Raw genomic sequence first — 23,647 nt, forward strand, 5'->3', positions numbered from 1 at the left:
ACAGTCAACAAGACAAAGCGGCAGCACACAGAATGGGAAAAGATCTTCACCAACCCCACGTCTGACAGAGGGCTGATCTCCAAAATATACAAAGAACTCAAGAATCACCAAAATACCAACTAATCAAATTAAAAAGTGGGTTACAGAACTAAACAGAATTTTCAATGGAGGAATCTAAAATGGTTGAAAGACACATAAGAAAGTATTCAACATCCTTAGCCATCAGGGAAATGCAAATCAAAACAACTCTGAGATACCATCTTACTCTTGTCAGAATGGCTAAAATCAAAAACACCAATGACAGTTTATGCTAGAGGATGTGGAGATAGGGGAACATTTCTCCACTGCTGGGGGGAGGGCAAACTCATACAGTCACTTTGGAAATCAGTATGGTGGTTCCTCAGGAAAATGGGAATCAGTATACTATAAGATCCAAGAATTCCACTCTTGGGTATATACTCAAAAGATGCACATTCATACAACAAAGACATCCGTTCAATCATGTTCATAGCAGCATTATTTGTAGTAGTCAGAAACTGGAAGCAACCTAGATGCCCCTCAACTGAAGAATGGATGGAGAAAATGTGGTACATTTACACAATGGAGTACTACTCAGCAGAAAAAAACAATGGAATCTTAAAATTTGCAGGAAAATGGATGGAACTAGAAGAAACAATCCTGAGTGAGGTAACCCAAATCACAAAAAGACAAAAATGGTATGTACTCACTCATATATGGATTTTAGACATAGAACAAAGGATTACTAGCCTACAATTCATACCACCAGAGAAGCTAGGAAACAAGGAGGACCCTAGGAGAGACATACATGGACCCCCAGAGAAGGGGGAAGGGACAAGATCTCCTGAACTAATTGGGAGCATGGGGGGAGTGGAGAGGTAGCTAGAAGAAAGAGAAGGGGAGAAGAGGAGGGGAGAGGAGGGCATGAGAGAGCAGGAAGATTTAGTCAGGAGAAGAATAGAGGAGAGCAAGAAAAGAGATTCCATAATAGAGGGAGCCATTACAGATTTACAGAGAATTCTGGCACTAGGGAAATGTCCAGATCTAAAAGGTTGACCCCAATTAACAATCTAAGCAATAGTTGAGAGGCTATCTTAAATGCCCTTCCCCAATACTGAGATTGATGACTACATTATATGCCATCCTAGAACCTTCATCCAGTAGCTGTTAGAAGCAGAAGCAGACCCCCACAGCTAAACACTGAGTTGAACTCTGGAATCCAGTTGCAGAGAGAGAGGAGTGATGAGCAAAGGGGTCAAGACCAGGCTGGAGAACCCCAGAGAAACAGCTGACCTGAACAAGGGGTTGCTCATGGACCCCAGGCTGATAGCTGGGAACCCAGCATAGGACTGTTCTAGACCCCCTAAACGAGAGTATCAGTTTGGAGGTTTCTTGTAGTAGATCAGTATTTATCCCTAGTATACGAATGGACTTTGGGAGCCCATTCCACATAGAGGGATACTCTCTCAGCCTAGACACACGGGGAGGGTCTAGTCCCTGCTCCTAATGATATGGCAGACTCTGAAGATCCCTCATGGAATGCCTCACCCTCCATTAGGAACAGAAAGGGGTTGGGATAGAGGATGGGGGTCAGGGGAGGAGGGGAAGGAGACGGAACTGGGGTTGACATGCAAAAGAAACTTGTTTCTAGTTTAAAATTGGTCTAATTACAATTATAAAAATAAAATAAAAAATAAAGATAAATACCAGATTCAAGGCAATGGCAGCTAGAGGTGGGTTATGGCCATGGATGTTGTTCCTAAACCTGAGTCTGTTGTTACTCGTAGAATATCGTCAGGTGACTGGATGGCACACACTTCATGCTTATTTAAAAATATCTTTTAATGTCAGGCTGGAGGGATGGCTCAGCCGTTAAAGGCTAGGCTCACAACCAAAAATATCTTTTAATGTCACCCCTAGTTGTCAACTACATTGTGGTCATGACTTGCTTTGAATCTGGAAGGAGAGGGGAGAATCTGAGAGCTATAGTCTTGGGAACCCTGTCAGAGTGAAGGAGTTGGCAACACGAAGGGCACATGGTCACTGGCTTCCCTGTCCTCTTTTGGAGTCACACTCCACTGTACAGAGCCTTGGGAGCCTCTGCCCAGATGGTGTTGATCCACTTCTAGGGCTGGTATTTGGAACATACCTCTCTGCAATGTACTCTCCAGTGTGACCAGTGACAAAAGAAGGCATGTATTTGTGGGGCCTATGGACCTGGCAAAAGAAGTGTCCAACAGGTGAGCTTCTCATGGCGTGGTACAGAATAGAAAGGATGGACCATGAGCCACCACATCATGAGGGAGACAAAGAATTCTGAGAAGTCCTCAGTTGGAAATGACTTTTCCAAGTCGATGTGAAGGTAAATCTCCCGATGCAAGGCTATGATATGTTAGCCTCCTTAATATTTTCCCATACTGAGAAGTAAAAGGACATGGATTTTCATTTGTCTTCTTGCCCTGGGTGTCACAATCATTTATTATTGCTATAAAAGGAGCACGGGAGGCCTTTGGGTCCAGGTACGTCCTGTAGGTGTAGAACTGCTGTTTTCGGGCCCAACGTGACAAGTGTACACAATGCATACCGAGGAGTCCCTCCATAGCCCGTTCAGGGGCTGGGTGGGAGAGAAGTGCTTCAGCCGCCAGAGCACCAGGACGCGAGGGCATTGTGCCAGGGCCTTTGGCATCCTTTCTCCACGGTAAGCACCGCAGTTGCTGCTGGACCACCACATCCCCACAGCGAACCAGTGTATTTTGAAGCATGTGTGTCGGGGATAGGCAGCACCTGCTAGTGCTGACCTGTGCAGACCTTCCTGCTCTTCCACGAGCCTGTGAGAAGTGCTACCTGGCTTTTCCTCACATTTAGCCTTTGAGGAGAGGCAAGGCAGGTCCCATTATTTCATCTACAGACAGGAAAAGGCAGGCTTAGGGAGACAAAAGAATTCCAAGATCCCCCAGCAAGTAGAAGGGTCTGGGTGGGAACCCCAGTCGTCTAATTCCCTTTTCAGTGTCTCGTCGCTCCACATAGCCCCATCTAGTTGGAGAACAGAAATGTGGAAATAAACTCCCAGCCTCCCGTTTTTTGAAAGCGCCTGAGGCCTGTGCCTGGTCAAAGGTTGACATATCTATTTGTGTGGCTTATTTAGCTCTGGTTGGCTAATGATACTTAATCACACGTACCTTGCAGTTGGTGGGGAGAAATGCAGAGGGATCAACTAGAAACATGTAATTTTCTAACATCCCCAAGCTCCCACAGAGCACAAATGATCCATTACCAAAGATTTCAGAAACCAGACATAAAAATTAAAGTTATGGAAACTGCTAAAACTGTCAGGTGGTGCACAGGACTATGAAGAGCCTTTTTGTCAGGTGGTTTATGAATCTGATAACCCAAGCAAATTTGGAGACCCACTGTGTGAAAGTTACATGCACTAAATACATCACTAGTCAAAAAAATACATCACTAGTCAGAGGGGCTTTTTCTCAGGTTAAACTAGCACCTTAGATGTCTCCAGAGAATGAGAAGATGAAGCCTTATGTGGTCCTCACAGGGAACTTCCCTCTGATTGGGCTGTCCAGTTACTGTGGCAGAGTGCCTATCCTGTGTAACAAACCAATTTCTCCCTTTAGTTACTAAAACTGTAACAACCTGAAAGCCAGAGATTAAGAGCACTTGCTGCTCTTCCAGGGGACTGGGTTGCATTCCCAGCTCACAACCATCTGTAACTCCAGTTCCAGGACATCAGAAACCCTCTTCTGGTTTCCAAGAGCACTTCATGCATTTGCTACACAGACATACAGGAGGCAAACACCTATGCACATTAAAAACAAAAAAAAACCAGCATAGTAACAACCTCCTGTATTGCTAGTAATGTTTTGTGGAGATGTGAACAGACATGTATTTATTCCAGATAGGGCACCAAGGACAGACCAAAGTCATGATTCTATTCAAGTCCATTTTGATAAGCCATTGAATCTATTGAGTTTACATACAGGAGAATGGATGAGGAGTTATTTACATGAGTGTGCCCCAAACAGTTTCATTATTGAAAAGTTCAACTCTAACACTGGTGGTAACATCTCAAAGGCCACCTTCCCCTTCAAAGACACATCCTGGGAGAGCAGACTCGATGTGCAGGATTTTGTTGTCTCACTCAGGTTCCAGTGCATTGAGGAACCACAAGGGAGGTTTCCCAGTTACCACTTTTCAAAAAATAGCTCCCCATGTGCTGGCTGTCTATGAGCTAGAAGGATAAAATGCTCCCTACACACACACACACACACACACACACACACACACACACACACCATGCATTAGTATGACACAGGGAAAGAAGAAAGCAAGCACTCTCAGTTATTAGGAGGAGAACAGAAAGTGCATAGTAGTCACCCATTTACAGCAGTATTTCAATCTACCTGGGCACATGCTGCCATCCTTTCCATCTTAGAGACAGCAGACAGTCCTGAGAAGGGTCTGGTTTTGTTCCCTGGTTCTCCCACCCACTGTTATTCATTGGTATTGCTTACTTTCCTCACAGCTGTGACACAACACCTTACAAAAAAGCAGCTTCAGAAAGAGAGGGTCTGTTTCAGCTTACAGCTTGAAAGGATGAAGGACATCCTGGTGCAGAAGGCATGGTACTGGGAAGCAGGGGTCACATGGATCCACACCTGGTAGGGGAGGCAGGGCAGCTGTGAATCAGGAGTCCCATGGATCCACAGTCAGGAAGCAGAGAGTGATGAATGATTGTACTCAGGCAACTTTCTTCTTGTTTTCAGTCCAAGATCCCAGCCCATAGGGTGTTGCCACCCACAATTAGGGTAAGTCTTCTCGCCTCAATTTAACTCAATCTAGAAACTCCCTCCAGACTTGTCCAGAAGTCTGTTTCCATGGTGATTTCAAACCTCATAAAGCTAACAATTGGATCAACCACCAGCCCATTGCTTCCTGGAAGTATTTAATAGTCCATGGCCTTTTATCAGCTACTGATACATTAGATAAACTCTACTTACTACTTAGTCATGTAGAGATGAGAAATATCAGTAAATGTTTTGCAGAAGTGACATTATTTTGAGAGGACAGAAATGACATGTGTGACACATTAACACCAGATGGCATGTTAGTGGCTTATTAGGAAGATCAGGCAACTCCAATGATTGGTTATGCTCCATTCTTGGATTTTGGTTAAAAAAAAATCTGGTTGTTTGTATGTTTTCAGGATTGACCATTTGGTACTGATAACCAATTGATGTGCCCTTCCCTGAAGAGGATGTTGTCTCCCACTCAGTGTTTCCTGGTTGCCTATAGCTCTTTGTGTAGGGTTGAGGTCTTGATTCACATTGGCAAATCTATTGATGCTGTCCTTGTTCAGCTTATGTTTTGGCAGTCATGTATGTGAGACTTTATGGATGCAGCATCTGACATTCCTAGAAGACACAATCTCACAAGAGAATTCTCTGATATAATGGATTTTTCTGTAAAGATGGTTTTGTAGTCTTTCAGTCCCCTCTTGCTCAATGATCCCTGAGCCTTAAAAACAAGAGTTGTATTGTAGGTGTATCCAATGGGACTGGGAACTACAATTCTGTCTTGATTTGTTGCGATTTTCAGTAATGGTCTGTGTCTATTGTAAAGAGAAACTTTCCTAATGAGGGCTGAGGACTACACTTATCTTTTAGTACAAAGACAAATATTTAGAGTGTATTTATGGAGTATGCTGATTTAGTAATGTGGTGGTGTAGGCTTTCCTCCAAAATCCATGACTTGACTAGCCCTGGGTAGTAGGCTTGATTTCCATTTTTTGTTGGATCGTCTTGGACTCTTGGAGGGAGTATTGTCAACCCATATGGGAAATTTCTATTTAATTATATGTATGTTTATATACAGAATTACATATATTTAGGGATTTTAGATAGTTGATGGTATAATTCCTTTTGGCTTTTTCAGACTTCCTTATCTTCCTCTGTCCTCCATTTTCCCCTCCTCCATCCTTCTTGTGTGTGTTTCTCACTCTCTCCACTCTAGAGCCCTCTGTCTTTTCTATTTCCTTGGTCAGATCACTTGTTCCCTCAGATTCCTCTCTATTCCATGTCCCAGAAATGATCTCTTTTTATATTCCTGTTCTGTACTTACTGAAGAATATGTGCTCACATCTGAAGATCTGGAGCCAGAAGCCTGCACTGAGAAAGAACATGAGGTCTTTCTTTCTGGGTTTAGGTTACCTCATACACATGATCTTTTCCAGCTCCATCCATTTACCTGCAAAGTTCATGATTTCTTTTTCATTTACATCAGAATAGTGTCCTATAGTGTACATGTACCACATTTTCATTACCCATTTGTCAGTTGAAGGACATTTGGATCATTTCTATTTCCTAACTTGTGAACAGAGCAGCAGTGAATATAGCTGAGCCAGTATCACTGAGTGGTGTAAGATGCTGATTCCTTTGGGCATATGCCAAAGAGTGGTATGGCTGGGCCATACGGTAGATTTACTTTCAGATTTTTGAGAATTCCCCACACTGATTTCCAGAATAGCTAGATAAATTTACAATCCCACCAACAGTGAATGGGGCCTTACCTTTTCCCAACACCCCCTCTAGCATCTGTTGTAGGTTGCTTTATTGATCTTTATCAGTTTGACTAGAGTAATATAAAATATCAAAGTTTCTTTGATTTGCATTTCCCTCATTGATAGGAGAAAAGAACATATTTTTGGGGGGATTTTTCTTAGTCATTTTTTTCTTCTTTTGAGAACTCTCTATTCAGGTCCCAGGCACATTTTTTTTAATTCAAATGGGTCAATCATTTGTTTGTTTTGATTCTTTTTTGGGTTCTTTATATGTTATGGATATTAATCTTCTGACAAAATTTTCTCCAGTTCTGAGGGCTGCTTCTTCACCTGGATGATTGGTTCTTTATCTGTGCAGAAGCGTTTGGTTTTATGAAGATCCTCTTGCTAATTGTATGTCTTAATTCTTGGATAAGTAGAGTCCTCTTTGGAAAATTCTTTTCCTACACCTATATCCTGTAGAATACCACCCATGTTTTTCCCCAGCAGGTTCAGGTTTCATATTTAGGCCTCTGGTCTCATTTGGAATTAATTTTGTGCAAGACAATAGATACAGATCTAACTTCATTCTTCTCTCTGTGTACATCCAATTTCCCCAGCACCATTTGTTGAAGATGCTGTCTTTTCCCCTGCATATGGCTTTGGAATTTTTGTCAAATATTAAATGGCTTAAGTTACAAATACTCATGTTTGGGTCATCAAGTTTATTACATTGATCTACACATCTGTTTTGGTGTCAACACCATATTGTTTTTATTGCTATGGCCTTTTATTATATTCCTCCAGTATTATTCTTTTTGCTAGAATTGCTTTGATTAGCCCAGATCTTTTTTGCCTCCATATGCATTTTAAGATAGTTTTCTTTTTTCTACTTCTGTGAAAAATAAGACAGGAGTTTTGGTTGGGATTGCATTGGATCTGTAAATAGCTTTAAGTATAAAATGATAATTTTTTACAACATTAATTCTACCACTCAATGAGCATGGGGTAACTTTCCATTTTCTAATGTCTTTCTCTCTCTTTCTTGAGAGGTTTGGTGTTTTTATTATAGATGCCTTTAATTTCCTTGATTAGGTTTATTACTATATTTTTGAGGCTATTTTGAATAGGAGTATGTACAGGATCTCCTCTGCATTCTCTGTTGTTGGTGTATAGAAAATCTATTGATTTGGGCAATTGATTTCTGTATCCTGACATGTTGCTTAATTTGTGTATCATTTCAAGAAGCTATCGGGTAAAATTTTTGGAATCTCTAATGTATACTATTCTGCTATCTGCAAATGGGGATAGTTTGACCTATTTTCCTATTTGTATCGTTTTAATTTCCTTCTTTTGCCTTATTGCTCCTGCTAGTACTTCAAACACAATATTGAAAAGGAACAGGGAGAGTGGACAACTGTTTCCTTCCTGACTTCAGTGAGGTTGCTTCAAGGTCTTCTCCATTTAAGATGGTGTTGGCTGTGAACTTCTCATACACAGCCTCTCTTATGTTGAGTATGTTCCCTCTAGTCAAAGTCTCAGTGACTTTTACCATGAATACATGTTGGATTTTTGCAAAAGACTTTTTTCTGCATCTATTGAGATGATCATGTCCCCAAGTTTGTCCCCAGAAGACATCTATTTCAGTGAAAAAGCTGTTTGTCATGATCTAGGCTTGAATCCCAACTCTAAGTCTATATAAACATAAACAATGTTAAGTATAGCTTAAATATATGCAGAGTTTCTGTGAGTGTAATATAAATAGAGAGAAGATTATTTTTACTTTGTTGGGAGTTAACCAAAATTTGTTAGCCATGTATCTTAGTCACTATTCTATTGCTGTAAAGAGACACCATGACCACAGCAACTCTCATAAGAGAAAGCATTTAACTGGAGTCCGGCTCATAGTTTCAAAGGTCTGGCCCTTTATAACTATGGCAGGAGCATGGAGGAACTCATGGTGTTGGAGCAGTAGCTGAAAACTGCACCCTAATCCTCAGGCCAAGAGAGTAACACTGGGCCTTGTGTGGACTACTGAAACCCCAAAGCCCACTCCCAGTGATAACCTTCCTCCAACAAGGTCACACCCCCTAATCTCCTAATCTCATGTGGGATCCTGGACTTGCTGGCACTATGGCCCCCTCCCCCATCAATTGACTCAGCTAGAGAAATCATTACAGTTCTACTCACCAACTCAGACTTTTGACTTCATTCTTTCTTCAAATATTGTCATGTTTGGATCCTAGAATGCATTGTTATTTTGTTATAAATTTCCTTCATTTTATTTATTCTTTAAACAAAAGTTATGACACTGCATTGCTTAAAAATATATTACATGTGAAGGCAAGGTATGCCATCTGTGTGTGACTTTAATCAGAAAATAGTAAAGGAGGCACTATCAAACACTTTAAAAGGTGACGTGTCTTATAAAGACAGGATATACTAACTCTCAAAGGTAGAAGCAGAGCAGCTGGAGTGGAAGAAAGACTACTTATCCCATGAACTTGCTCCCAAGGTCATTGGTAGAAAGAAAGATGGACTTAATACCCAAGGACAGACGCCTGGTTTGCTAGAAAGTAGATGAGATTGAGACTTTCATAGGGCACTAATAAAGAAGGTGATCTCAGGCTTTATGGCTTTAGAAAGACCTTTCCTTGTTAATTTTTGCTCTACTCTGCTCTAGAGTTTAGTCATGTATTTATGACCTCCTCAGATTATTTCAGTCAATGGCCTTGAAGCTGGATGTGTGAGGCAGTTGTGCTATGCTCAATTCTTAACCTCTGGCTTGCCTTCAATTTTGGCCACTGTTCAATTGCTGTGAAGAGACACAATGAACAAGGTAACTCTTATAAAAGAAAGCATTTAATTGCTTACAGTTTCAGAGATTTAGTCCATTATTATCACGGCAGGGAGCATGGTAGCAATGCATGGACTGGAGCAGTAGCTGAGAGCTACATCCTATCTGCAGGCTGGGAGAGTAACACTAGGTCTGGGGTGGGCTTCTGAAACCTCAAAGCCCACCCCCAGTGACACACTTCCTAAAACAAGGCCACACCTATTAACATTTCTCAAATAGGTTCACTCCCTGATGACTAAGCATTCAAATATACGGGCCTATGGAGGTCATTCTTATTCAAACTGCCACACTGGGTTTGGTCTTACCAACTCTACTGGTGCTTGCCTTCACCAAAGTCCAACTTCTGAATATTTTGACATCGTCTTCTGCATAAAAGGAAACTTAAATAAATCCTTTAGGAGACAGATGATCAGTGCTATCTCTAGTATTGACCAGAGGAAACAATTTGGTTGCTTCCATTGGTAAAGAGGGAACCCCAGGCAATCTGAGTCCTCACATGCCTCCCTTGCCTGATGAGACTCTGTCATGATGGACAGCAGAAAGAAGCTGGTCAATGTGCTCACCCAGCCCCTTTTCATCAGTGTGAGTCCAAGGGGAACATTTTGCTCTGCTCTCCCTCCATTCTCATCCTGGCCCGGCAGAGCTGTTAATCTTTTGCAGATAGTAAATCTGCTATTTGACTTTCCTGACGCCTCCTTTCTCCATCTCTGTGGTGCTGATAGAGGCCGTAAACTAACCAGTTGGCATTTTAAAAGCACCCTTTTTTCTTACATCCTAAATTATATCTTTTCTGAAATGGATCTATCTTTCTTGGCTATAGAAGCTTTCCTTTTCAAAACTTTGCTGTCACATACATAGGTATATTTTAGCCCACTGAGAGACAGTGGCACAGTCAGACCTTTTCATCACTGTCACCAAACACCTTAGGAAAACACCTTAGGAGGAGGAGTCACTTTGGCTGACAGTTCTGAGTGTTTCAGGGTATGGTTTGCTCTGTTGTCTTAAGGTTATAAAAGGCCAGAACACCCTGTGTAAAGGAATCTCCAAGGAAAGCTGCTCACCACAGGGAAGCCAGGAATCAGAGAGCTAGGAGAAGTGGCCAGGACAAGACACCCTTTAAAATCACATCCCAAGTGACTTCTTTCCTCCAATGAAGCCATGCATCCCAATTCCCACCAACTCCCAATAATGTCTCAATGAGGGTCCATTCATGGATTAGTCCATGGGTGAAGTCCAGGTCTGTAACATCCAATCCCTTCACCAAAGCCTTACCTCTGAACCTTGTGATGAGGACTATACATTCACCACACGAGCCTTCAGGGGCATTTCATACCCCAAACACAACCCTTGTCTTTGCATTCACTCTACCATTTCAGGACAAGAGCCTCCTGATGTCTTTTAAGCCATACAAATACTTGGACTTAAGAACATGCCTTTTGGGGGGATGAAGAGAAACCATCCGCAGCCATTGATGAAAGTATCGCGGCAAAATATAAAGGAAATGCTTTCCATGCATGATTCTGCTCAAAGCAACAGACACAGAGAAAAGTTTCATCTTTAGATGTCACCTTCAGTTACTGGCCATTTCTCCTTTGGTGACAGGGCACTGCCCCAGTGAAACAAAGGAGAGATCCTGTGTGGCCATGTCTCACCCTATGACTTTGGACACCTCATTTAAGCAAGCATTCAGATTCCCTCCACAGTGTCCAGTTTGGACTTGTGACTTGAGGCATGCACAGTAGGTATCACTTGGAGCTGATCAGCGTCCCTGCCACTACCCAGCTTACTCCGGCCTCTGAGGCTTCGCTGGCTCCTCCCCCATCGGTGTTTCTGCAGGATGCCTCTGCTGCCCTTCGATAAATTGCATCTTTTGCTTAACATAGCAAGAGATCCCTTCTATCACTTGCAACCAGAAGAATGTGAACTAACATAGGGACCACACAGAGAGTATCAATGTCATGCCACAATTAATAGCAGGGGAAGGAAGACAGAAAGTCCACGGAGAAGACATATGGGTCTACTGGTGACCTTGGCTCTCAAGTTAAAAATGAGGAACCCAATCTGACTGATAGGAATGTGAGACTGGGGGAAGTGGCAGGGCCTATTTGAAAACAGTGTGTCTACATATATGTATGATGCTTGGTGACATCACATGGAAGTGTACACAAAGCACAGAGGGAAGCATTATGATAGGGGCACATAGAGCAGAAGAGTAATACAGGTCTTAACCAGCCACTCGAAAGTTGAAACAAAACAGAAAAGCCATGTGGCCTCCCCATGAGATAGTGCTGTCTTTTCCTGGTAACCCCAAATTCTGTTTGCTCTCAGAAGCAAATCGAGAACAGCATATTAACAAGGGTTCAACTTTACATTCTCATGGACACCACCAACTGCCTAATGTTGTCTCCAGCATGCAGGCTTACTTTCCAATGCCATTTATTTGTTGTAAATGCACCAGACAAGCTGCTTTGTGGCCACTTCTGGAGTCACTGGCTCCAGCAGCGGCAGGGAGGGGAGGATGAAGGAGACCCCACATCCTGCAATGACTTGGGATGCACCTTTGCAGTGTGAAGGCAGCATGGTTCTCCATGGCTAATGGTACAGAGTCCTATCCAGGAGAACACTGCTGCCTATTTTCCAGGTCACCAAAAAGAGTTAACTTTTCTCCCAATAACTCAGTGCAATGGAGTGCCAATAAGTAAGTGTTGTGGCAGTATTTATGATTTGCTAGGCGATCCATTTGTGTTTGTACGTTTACTGTTTCCAGTTCGATAGGTGATAATTCTGATTGGATTTATGCATCCAATAATCAACTGAGAAATACAGGTGATTCAATAAGATGCATTATACAGCAGCATCCATTTCAGTAAGTAATGGCTTTGGGCTGCTGCAGACTACAAGGGAATTCATCACATTTTAAAAAAGAGGTCTATATCAAATTTTTAGGACAGAGTGTTTATCTCAGAACAAAGACAAACTATTGCCAGTAACGCAAGCTGGCTAGGTTAATCTAGTTTGCTGTAATGCAGTCATTTTGAAGTCTAATTCATGGGTGTGTTGGTAAAATCTACAGTGAAATGAAGATGCTCATACCCTTTGATCAAATGAGGGACCGACCGATGAGTGCAGATGGGCTGTTCGGTATTGCCCTCACATCCTGACTACTCGTACTTTACATAACTGAGGGGAAATAAGCAGATACAGTAGCAGCCATAGTTGGTTAATGGAATGCTCATTTTGTAAGCATTGGTATGAGAAGAAAGCTACAAGAGAACCTTTACCACCTGACTTCGGTAGGCATGACAATGGAACCTTTTCTAGAATGTGCAACCTCATGATTCCCTGAAAACAGCCTCATTGAGTTCAGAGCTGCTTCTTCCTTGAATAGAAATCATCACTGCTGGATCCTCACAAAAGTGCCAATGACATTTTCAGAGAAGTGTAAGGCAGATTCAAGTTTTCAAAGTCTTTCTCTTCTTGGTTATCTTGGCACTTGCACAATAGCAAACCTCTGCACTTTGGAGTTCTTACCCACTTTTCTGCAAGAGAACTCCAAGATATTAATAGTTATGTGTGCATCAAACATGTCAAAGAGCTTTGCATGTTAAGTCATTTAATCCTCAAGGTAGCCCCCACTATTGGATGATATTATTAGTACTCCCACTTTACACCTGAGAGGAAAACTGACTTGCCTAAGGTCTCACAAACAGGGGTGGAGCTATACATTGACCAAATAACTCACAGAGTAGCTATTGGGATGTTTAAAACATACATCAGAGAAAAAAAGCTCTGCACAACAGAATAAATATCATGTAGTTATACATAGGTGACATTCAGTGTCCTCAGATTCATAAGAACAGAGGTAGAAGAACAGCTTCCTTCTGTCTTAGACTGTGGTGCATTCTGTGATAATAAAAAGCACTGGAAAACCTTCAATTCATTGGGAAAAAAGAAAATAATCAACCGTGCTAAAGAGCTAGAAACATTACCCCAAAACAAAACAGAGGAAAAACAAAAGGACGAGTGGCAACTGGATCATTCAGCAAGGTCAAATTCAAGTTGAAAGGGATTAAATGAAGGAAAATGACAAAAGCAGCAAATTAGAAAAAGCTTTAAGCACACTGATCTATAAGCCTTGGAATACTCAAGACATATTGATTTGGAGCTATTCAGATTTGAATAGATTCAAGAGATTGAGATGGGAGGTGGATTTTTGGCAAAAAGAAATGATACAGTTAGTGGTCACAAAGGGAAATAGCAAGCCATTTTGACAAAAACTGAGTTGTGTTTGTGTGGAGGGAAGCTGAGGATGAAATAAGATTGTAATGATGGAGTAGTTTGGCTATTAGAAAAGGACATCTAGGTCTCACCCCCAGGAAAGGTGATGAAGAACAGGAGAGATGTGATCCAAGATGCTATCTGAGGAGATCATCAGATCACAGCTCTCAAGGCTGATTGGGGAAGAAGGGAGTGTCAGCAGAGCTGGCCAAATGGGTCCTCACGTCCTGAACCACTACACATTCTTAGGTCATCCTCATGATATAAGATGAGACCCTGACAAAGGAGGGTTCGTAAGTTGAACCCAATGATGTATATTGTATTGCCTTCTGAAAATGGAAGTGCTATAACTATGCGGTGTCCTATTAATTATTCTCATTTGTTGTATAGTATTACATTTAAATACTCAGAGTTCTAAATTATGATCATAAATTGATGTCTGTAATTCTTATCCCGAGGTAATTGGAGGCTTTGAAGTTGATCAAAGTGAATTCTTTCACCAAGGAGCTGAGAACAGCCATGGTATGAGCAATTACAGAACCTATGCAAGCATATTTACTTTCTCTCTTTGCTTTGAACTGCATCCACTTTTCTAAGTAGAGTTTGATCTGGGGACCATGGAAAAGCCAGAATGATATTGTCTGTTATAGGAGAATCTGTCTTTTCAATGATATTAAATTAGTTTTATACTTTTAAGACAGTTTTGATAACTTAAAATTTTGAGGAAATGGGAGTCTTCTCTATGTGGTTCTTAGAATATGCAATGGAGTAAACTGAAGAGAATGGATTTCCCTGGTTGTTGGAATTGCTGTTAGTCTGCAGTCCCCAGTCACCCGCACCAGTACAAGAGAGCCAAGATACAGATAATCCCATAGCTGACCAGGGAAGAACACATTGCTCTTTAGTTTGAGACTGCCTTCAATTAGCTTTTCCCAGAAGCCATGCCTTCCTAATTGTGTGCTCTCTAAGCTGGTGTTCAGAGCAGTTGACTGTCCTTGGCCACACTAATTTGTAATGGGAGAAATGGCCCAGGTATGCTGATGGGTAGTGGATCACCAACCTGAGATGAACCAGTAGCAGTAGGAAATTACTAGTGGGTAATGTATAGACAGATCATTGAGGTTTGTGTGTTAAGAGCTAACTGTACAATAATTTTTATGACTGTGTGTGTGTGTGTGTGTGTGTGTGTGTGAGAGAGAGAGAGAGAGAGAGAGAGAGGAGAGAGAGAGAGAGAGAGAGAGAGAGAGAGAGAGAGATTCTGTGATAATTTTATGGTAATTTGTTAAAACCCTGAAAAAAATCACAAAGGTGTTGCTTTTAGGAACTGAAGTCTCTTTAGTCCCTTTCTAGCTTTTAATATGTGAGAATTTTACTTCTAATGGGGAAAAATCAATCCTGTAGGTTCAGTAAGTGATTTGAATGTCACATAACAAGAAGAGAGCATATAAAGGTAAGACTTATCATTTCTATAAGATGCATGAAGAATTATGATATTTAACTGAGAGAGTCTGGGAAAAGACATCCAGATGAAGTTGTCTTAGTTTTAAACACTATGATCAAAAGCAAGGAATAAATTCAGTTGTAGGTAGTGATCTTTCTGGCTTCACCAAGCACCCTCTTGAGGTAGTGAGGACACCTCAGAGACAGAGATGCCATTGCCATGAAGGTTGCCTTCCAAAGGTGAGGCCCATTCAGCGTGCTCTGTCTGTCCTGACCCTGGCAGTCTGCAAATGTGGGAAACTTCAGTGCATAATCTGTGGTAGTTAGTACTGTGTTTACTCAGGCTCCCCCTCTTTTTAAAAATGAAAAGAGAGACCAGAGAAATAGCTAAGATTTCCAATTGCTCCCACAGAAGATGCAAGTTTGGTTCCCATCTCCCACATGGTGGTTCACAACTGTCTGTAACTCTAGTTCCTGGGGACCTGACACCTTCTTCAGACCTCTGTAGGCATCAACAGTACACACAGTGCATATACATACATGCATGCAAAACACCCATATACATAAAATAAAATTTAAAAATCTTAAAAAAGAAAAAATTACAAAAAGAGGGAGACATAGATTTTTATAGATGAAAGGAACCTACTTATATTCCATAACATCAATAAAATAAAGTAGAGGAAATAAAACAGAATGTATGAACATTACCTCTCTCTTAATAGACAGGGGAGAGACCGAGTGGTCTATTTGTAGGTAATTCTGTCCTACTTTACAAAACCAAGGATTAGGTTACTATTGATACTTGGTAATAGCAATAGTAGGTAAGTCAGCTTGCCAAAACCTTGTATTAGAGATGAGTGCCATTCTGTCCAGCTGTCTCTTGAGGCCTGTATCCCCTCATACAAGGGCATACTTGGCATTAACTGGCATCTGAAATAACATGTTCTTGCCTACTCAATACTAGGAGCTGATTATAGCAAAGCTGAAATCTTACCCTAATCTCCCATTTTCTTTCCTGGTTAAAGGTATGCAGGGTGAAAGAGCACCTGTAAACAGAGCTAGCAATACTTGAAAGATGTGTGTTCTCCAAGACAAAAGAGTGGGCAGTTGCAGCAGAAACTAGGGATCTTAGGGCCAGAAGGACAAGGATGGGAGAGAAGTAGGAGCAGAAAGAGGGTATTGGTAACATTCTGGTTCTGCAAATTTCCCCTGTCCTTGCTAAAACTGGATTCCTTTGGGATGCTTTAAGTCCTCACAACAACCCTCTCTTTAATTAGTCCATGCCACATGGATATTTTTCCCTTGTAGCCACGCATAATTAAACTGTTCACAATGTTAATTTTCAATAATTCTGAAGAAGGAACAGCTTATATTTCCCTGCCAGTTTCAAAGGTGACATCAGAAGTGCCATTGCCACACCTTTGGCCTAAATTCCAAGACAGTTTAGACAAACAGCACAGACTTGGTTTGTCCCACCCAATGGATGTGGTTAAGAAACTAAATTATGCTCTTTTTTAAAGCTTTAGATTCTACATAAAATAATTAGTAAATAAAAGTCCTTTGATCAATTATGATTTTGATTGACCAGTAGAGAATGAGGAAGGCAGTCGACCAAGAAAGTAAACACATTGTCCACAGCATTAAGGAAAGTGAGAAGCTTCTTGGACCCAAAAGATGGTCTGTTACTGTAATTATATTACTGGCTGCTGTGTAAGAGCCACAGATCTTTCATTTGACCTGTTAAGACAAAGTTTTAAAGAAAATAGTGAATGGTTCAAGGCATGAACAGTTAAGCAAACCTTGAATAATGAAAACAATTAGGAGTTGTGTGTATAATAAGCAAGTTAATGTGTAAAAACTGGTTAGTTATATTGTCAACCTGATACCACCTAAAGCCAATTGGGAAGAGAAAACCTCAACTGAAGAATTGTCTTGATCAGACTGGCCTGTGACCATGTCTGTGAGAAATTGTCTATTGATGATTGTTGTGGGCTGGTCCAGTCCACTGTGAGCAGCACTATGCCTAGGCAAGTGAGCCTGGCCTATATAAGAAAGCAAGAAGACAGTAAATGAGACACACACACACACACACACACACACACACACACACACACACACACACACACAGAGAGAGAGAGAGAGAGAGAGAGAGAGAGAGAGAGAGAGAGAGACAGACAGAGACAGAGACAGAGACACAGAGACAGAGACAGAGACAGAGACAGAGAGAGTTTGAGAGAGAGAGAGCAAAATGTTTGTCCATAGTTCCCACTCTGAGTTTCCTCAGGGATAAACTATTCCCTGGAAATACAAGCTGAAATAAACCCTTTCCGCCTAAGTTGCCCTTGGTCATGGTCTTTATCACAGCAACAGAGAGCAAACTAGAACTGAAAGACCCCAACTCAAACCCAACCTGATACCCACCAACATGAATTTGAAAATCACTCTGGCCACACACACACAGCTCTGGGAAAAAGAGCACATGAAATGGTCAGTCATGATGACCAGTCTCTGGAAATTGTTATTATTACTAGTTTCCAAGGAATGTTATTATCCTCAGCAACTGTCTGGTTTCTAAAAATTGTTATGGGTTACCCTGCTCCAGAGCACCCAAGTTTTGAAAATAAGTACAAGTCACTCTGTTCCCAGAAAAACCACTAGGTGTCCCATGGCCTAGCAGGTATAAAAACCAAAATAACATTCCAAACCCCGCTTGGGCAAAATTGTAAGTTTAGTTCCCAACCAATCAGTAAATGACTCATGTATGTTATAGCCAATCAATATGTTGTCACACTCCTGCCTATGACCAAAAAGATATAAAAACTGTTTGCTTTAGAAACTCAGGGTCATTCTCTTCTCAGAGAAAGACCCTGACGCATTGGAATAAAATCCTTTTGCTTTTGCATCGAACTTGCATCCTGTGAGTGACTCTGTGGGGTGCGTCTCCAGAAGTTGGTCCCCCTTTCGGGCCCAACAGAACACACTGAGTGTGAGGGAAATTGGGAAGGAAGAGAATAATACAAATAACCCAAGGGGAGAGAGTTAAGATACAAAGGGCTCAGATGACTCCTCAAGACAATACCAGCAATGTTCAACTCATGTGAAAGTCAGACAAAGGGAATGATAGAGGAGTGTTGGCACAAGGAAACCCCAATAAATAAATGTCTTACACAGAACTTCACAGGTGAATAGTAGTTCCAGAGGCTTCCAGAGTAAATCCTGAATTTGGATACTTGCAGGCTGAGAAGACCCAAGCGAAACTTGATAGATTTATTTGAGGAAGGGCCAGCTAGGCTATTGAAAATGGTGGAAGGCCAGCATTACAACCTGTAGCCCGAAAGGCCCTTGGAAACAACGTGAATTTGTGGGTGGGAAGTGACAGTTTTCTTTTCTCCCTCCTCCCACAGTTGGTCTGAGGAAAGTTAGACATATCCCATTAGGTTATGGAAGGGGGTAAATAGGATAGTAACCTGAGAATCTGTGACAATCTGGCATTTGAACCATTTAATGTTTGCTGGAGGCGTAGCCATTCCTCTTGCATTTCTGTTGTTCTTTCTCACCTTGACTTTAGATGATCACAAATACTTCTTTTCAAGGAGAACTTTGTGTCCCGCGCGCTGTATGTTCTCGCCGGCAAGAAATACACGCAGGACATTCGGATCCTTCTGCAGACAAGCTTTAATGCATCTTGAGAGTTGGGAGAGCATAAGTTTACCAGAGCGGAGACCCTAAATCAAGAAACCCATCCCTTAATAAAGGCTGGCAAGCAGCCGCCTGGGACGTGTTACCCTATGAATGGCTTTAGCTCCTCAGGCCAAATGAGCCACGGGATAGGCAGAGATCAAAGGAATGGAGATTACCCAGCACCTGTGAAGTAATCTACATTTTGGTGTCTTCAGGCACCATTATTGTAATGGAGAATGCAGGAACGGCTCCCTACAACTTTGTGTTACACTCTTAAGGCTGTGGTACACTATTGTTATACTAGAAACCTGGTAGTGGTGGTCAACTGTTTCTGGAAAAGTCTCTTCCCTGGCTAACAGGCCATCATTGTAGGGAAACTTCTGGATGATTTTCACAGCAATTATCCTTTCTCTCCTCCCTTCACAGCCACCAGGAGATGTTTCTTAGCTTTCCACTGTTAAGAGTTCCAGGAGACAGCATCTACCAAGGCGGAAGGTCCCTCTCAGACTGTGGATCCCAGGAATTGCTCTGCTAGTCCACACTCAGCTCTAGCAATTTATCAAAGTGCTATTTAAGTGGTTTCTTCTAGCTTGTACCTTGGGTGACTTCTGTTTCAAACATGCAGATCTATGCTGTGCATCAGGAAATCTGAAACACCTAGGAATGAAGTTAATAAAGATACACAAGACTGCTACCCTGACAGCTATAAAACACTGTAGAGAGGAATTGGGTAACACCTAAATAAATGGAGAGCCACACCATGGTCATAGATTGGAAACTTCAATATCACGAAGATATCAATTATGTCGGTTCCTGTGACTGTCGTGACAAATCACCACAAGCTTAGAGGTTTGAAATAACACAAATTTATTTTCTTACAGCTCTGTAGGTTGGAATTCTGATCTGGGCCTCATCAGATCAGGACTACATTCCTTTTGTGGCTCTGAGGAAGAATCAGTTTCCTTACCTTTCCCAGCTCCCATAGACCACCCACTCATTCTCTTTCACAAGTACCTATCCACCTTCAAAGACAGTGACAGCTTGCCAAGTTCCTTTTGCATTGTATCATTCTGACTGCCTCTTTTCTCACCTTCTTCTACATTTAAGGAACCTAAATGTCAACCCTGAGCCCAACCAGATGAGCCAGGTCAACCACCATGTTTCAAAGCTGTCTGAGTAACAAGCTGATTTTGCTCTTTGCCATATACTCTAGCATATTTATAAATCTAAGAATTAGGGCATGGATAGCTTTACAGAAGGAAGGAGAAAAATCAGTTCCACTTTCCTAAATGGTATACAGATTTAATGTAATTTCATCACAAGATACCAGCATGTCTTGTGTAGAAAGAATGTTAAACATTTTAGAATAATAGATGACAGAATCTTTTAAAGGATCCTAAACTGACAAATTTACACTATTTGATTATAAAATTGTTTATAAAGCCAGAGTTATCAAGACAATGAGTATTACTTTCAGAATAGACTGAGTGATCAATAAATGGTGTTGGAACATCTGAATACATGTATATAGAAAAATACTGAACCATGATGAACACCTCACAACATATTCAAAACCAACAGAAGACTTACATACTTACAAAGGAAAGAATAGAGGTTTGGGGAGATGGCTCAAGTAGGTAGAGGATCCTCTGTGCAAGCATGAAGACATGCCTGAGTTGGGAACTGGAGCACCCACATTAAAAAGGGGGTGGGGCAGGCTGCATGCATTCATGCATCTGTAAACCTATCGGGCAGGACAGAGACCAATGGATGGATCCTGAGACTCACTGGCCAGCAAGTTTCACCCAAACAGCATCCTCTTGGTTCAGTAATACCCTCTGGGAAAAGTGGGGTAAACAGCAATAGGAAAAAGATATCAATGTCAACCTCTAGCTTCCACACAGGCAAGCATACTGGTGTGTGTGTGTGTGTGTGTGTGTGTGTGTGTGTGTGTGAGAGAGAGAGAGAGAGAGAGAGAGAGAGAGAGAGAGAGAGAGAGAGAGACAGAGACAGAGAGACAGAGAGAGACAGAGAGAGAGACAGAGAGACAGAGACAGAGACAAACTACAGAAACAGAAAGGGAAAAACTAGGCTATTAAATTTCTAGAAAAAAAAACTACAGAGGCATATCTTTGTGACCTTGGGAATTGTCTTAGGATACAAAAACTGTCATGTATAAGGGAAAATGATAAACTGGAATCAATTTTCAGTCTGCTTATCAAAAACCTCATGATGAGGTTGGAGTTACAGCTCAGGGAACTCGTTCAAGCACATGTACAAAGGGTGAAGAGGAAGAGCTAAAACATAGACCTGGAGAAAATCTTTGAATTATACATATTCAACCATCATGGATACATTGTGCACTCACAGACTTCTTTCAGACATTCATGTTTGTAACATATATCAGATATTTATTTCTTTATTAAATTTAAGTAAATATCCTTTTAATTTCTCTGTATGGGTAACCACATGTTGAGTACATGTTCAGCCATCTGTGGACACTTAGACTCTGCACCTTTTGGTTACCATAAAATGAGTGCTTGCATCCTTTGCCTTTAATTCTTTTATTTATATGCATCAATGGAATGTCTGGCTTCCATGATAATGTTTAATTTCTGAGTAACTGTGGTGGTTTGAATGAGAGTGGCCCCCATACTCATATATTTGAATGCTTGGCCCCTAGTTGGTGGAACTGTTTAGGAAGGATAAGGAGAGACGGCCTTGTAGGAAGAGGTGTCACTGGGTGTGAGCTTTGAGGTTTCAAAAACCCATGCCAGACCCAGTCTCCCTACATCCCCTCATTTGTTGCTGCCCATGGATCAGGACATACAGTTCTCAGCTACTGCTCTGGCACTGGGCTTCCCACCATGGACTAACCCTCTAAAATTGCAAGCAGGCTCCCAATTAAATGGTTTCAAAAAAAGTTGCCTTGGTCATGGTGTCTCTTCACAGCTATAGAACCATTACTAAGACGAAAACACACCATTGTCCTCAATGGTGGTACTGATATTCCCAGCATGCCCAAGGTAACAATTTCTTCATGCCCTCCCTAACACTTCCTATTTTATATTTTTGATTTTGTTTTTTTTTGAAATAGCAGCCCATCCCAGCTACCCTAACGCTGTATGGAACGGTGTCTCTGGGATTTTGATTCATGGTTCCCTAATGATTGGTGAGTCTGAGCATTTTCCTCCTCGTCTAGAACTCCAATTAGTTGGGTGTTGGACCTCCTGCATCTCTCTTTTCTGTCTCGATTCTGTATGTATTTTCAGCTCATTATTTTTTACTATACCCTAGGAGAATTCTTTGGCCACATATTTTAATTTACTACTTCAATCTTATGTTATTTAAATTTTGATCTTTAGGCCATCTGTTATTTAATTTGGGTGTTTTTTTTTTTAATTTGCAAGGATTCTAGTAGATTGTCCCCCACAGCCATCTGTTCATCTTGTGAAGTGAAAGCTCTTGACTCTTGACTATTAACTCCATTTCTTCAAGAATTAGTTCTTCTGCTCTTGGAGTTTGTTTCCTTGGTTTTCTTAAAATGATTGGCGTTTGCTGGTTATATATCCATACACTTCAGAGGTCTGTGTTGAATTGGATTGGTTGCTGAGTGCATTTTCTTAGTCCAGCTGAAAATCCCCTGCTTTTCTGGCTACAGTAGATTTTGAACCTTTTGTGGTCAACTTGATGAAGCAGGAAACACATATCACAGTAATTAGTCAAGTTTCTTGTTTTTCCAATGGGATCTTGAAGGACCACATATTACCTGGGGTTCTTTGTTTTTCTGATGCCAACAACCATCCTAAAGAAGCTCCATGTTCAAGTTTCCATTGATTTGGAAATGGAAGACTGATCTTTCAGTCAGACAGCAGTTCTGAAAGCAGGGCTGGAGTAGCTGCTCTCATCCAGCCAGGACTGTTGTTCATGCCTGCTGCCCTTGAACCTACTGCTTAAAAAGTCACTCCTTTTCTGTTTTCCCTTCCCTCTTCTTCCTTGTTTCCAGCCTTTTTAGTGCCTCCTTCCTTCCTTCCTTCCTTTCTTCTTCCCTCCCTCCCTCCCTCCCTCCCTTCCTCCCTCCCTCCCTCCATTCTTTCCTTCCTTCCCTGCCTCCCTCCTTTTCTTTTTCATCTAAAATGTTTTAATACTTGTGTGTGTCTGTGTCTGTCTATTTGTGTGTGTGCATGTGCCTGTGAGTGCCGGAGGAGGCCAGAAGAGGGAGTATTGGATCCTCTGGGGATAAACAGGCCAGTGTGTGTCACCAATATTGGTGCTAGGAACCCAATTTGGATATTCTGCAAAAGAAGGAGGCTGCAATCCATATCTGTAGCTCTCTTTTCTTTTCAGAGAAACAGCCAGAGGGAGGAAAAGCTAGAGGGGGAGCACAGAGTCCTCTTTGCTCTGTTCGGCTGTGTAAAATGATGTGTCTGGACAACATGGTGTGGGGTGGCTGCCTGCTTGTATCTCTCCACCCTCCTTTACTTGCTTGGAGGGACTGCATCTGATTGTTTTCCAGTACTGCAATGGATATTTTTCTTATTTAGAAATTATGTATGACATTTTAGGTGACTTATAAAATAGAAACATTTTTATTTGGTTAGAGACTCCTAATCTGAAGTTTTTGATTTACAATCGACACTTGCATTAAAGTCACCTCCATGATTCCAATCTTGTCCTTTTCCCAAAGTCTTTCTCATCAGTTGAGCCCATAGTCTCTGCCCCCTCGTGAGCCTTCCAGACTAGTTATAACAGAAGGAAAAATGTTATTGAAATGCAAGCTAATCATAGCAATTTCTCCTGTTTGTAAGCCTCTGGTGATAGAT

The 23,647-nt window shown here is 41.5% G+C and overlaps 1 long non-coding RNA gene across 4 annotated transcripts; it reads left to right on the forward strand.

Moving 5' to 3' along the window:
• The first annotated feature begins 1,636 nt into the window (after positions 1-1,636).
• Positions 1,637-21,272, forward strand: LOC103162461. Of its 4 annotated transcripts, XR_004768671.1 has the most exons (5): positions 1,637-2,380; positions 4,797-4,838; positions 14,162-14,225; positions 15,105-15,153; positions 19,251-21,272. It is a non-coding gene; the product is annotated as an uncharacterized LOC103162461 (long non-coding RNA). The 4 variants fall into 4 exon arrangements; XR_004768673.1 differs by lacking the exon at positions 15,105-15,153; XR_003481493.2 differs by lacking the exon at positions 4,797-4,838.
• The last annotated feature ends 2,375 nt before the right edge of the window (positions 21,273-23,647 follow it).

Source organism: Cricetulus griseus, chromosome 2, assembly GCF_003668045.3.
Source record: "Cricetulus griseus strain 17A/GY chromosome 2, alternate assembly CriGri-PICRH-1.0, whole genome shotgun sequence".
NCBI lineage: Eukaryota > Metazoa > Chordata > Mammalia > Rodentia > Cricetidae > Cricetulus > Cricetulus griseus.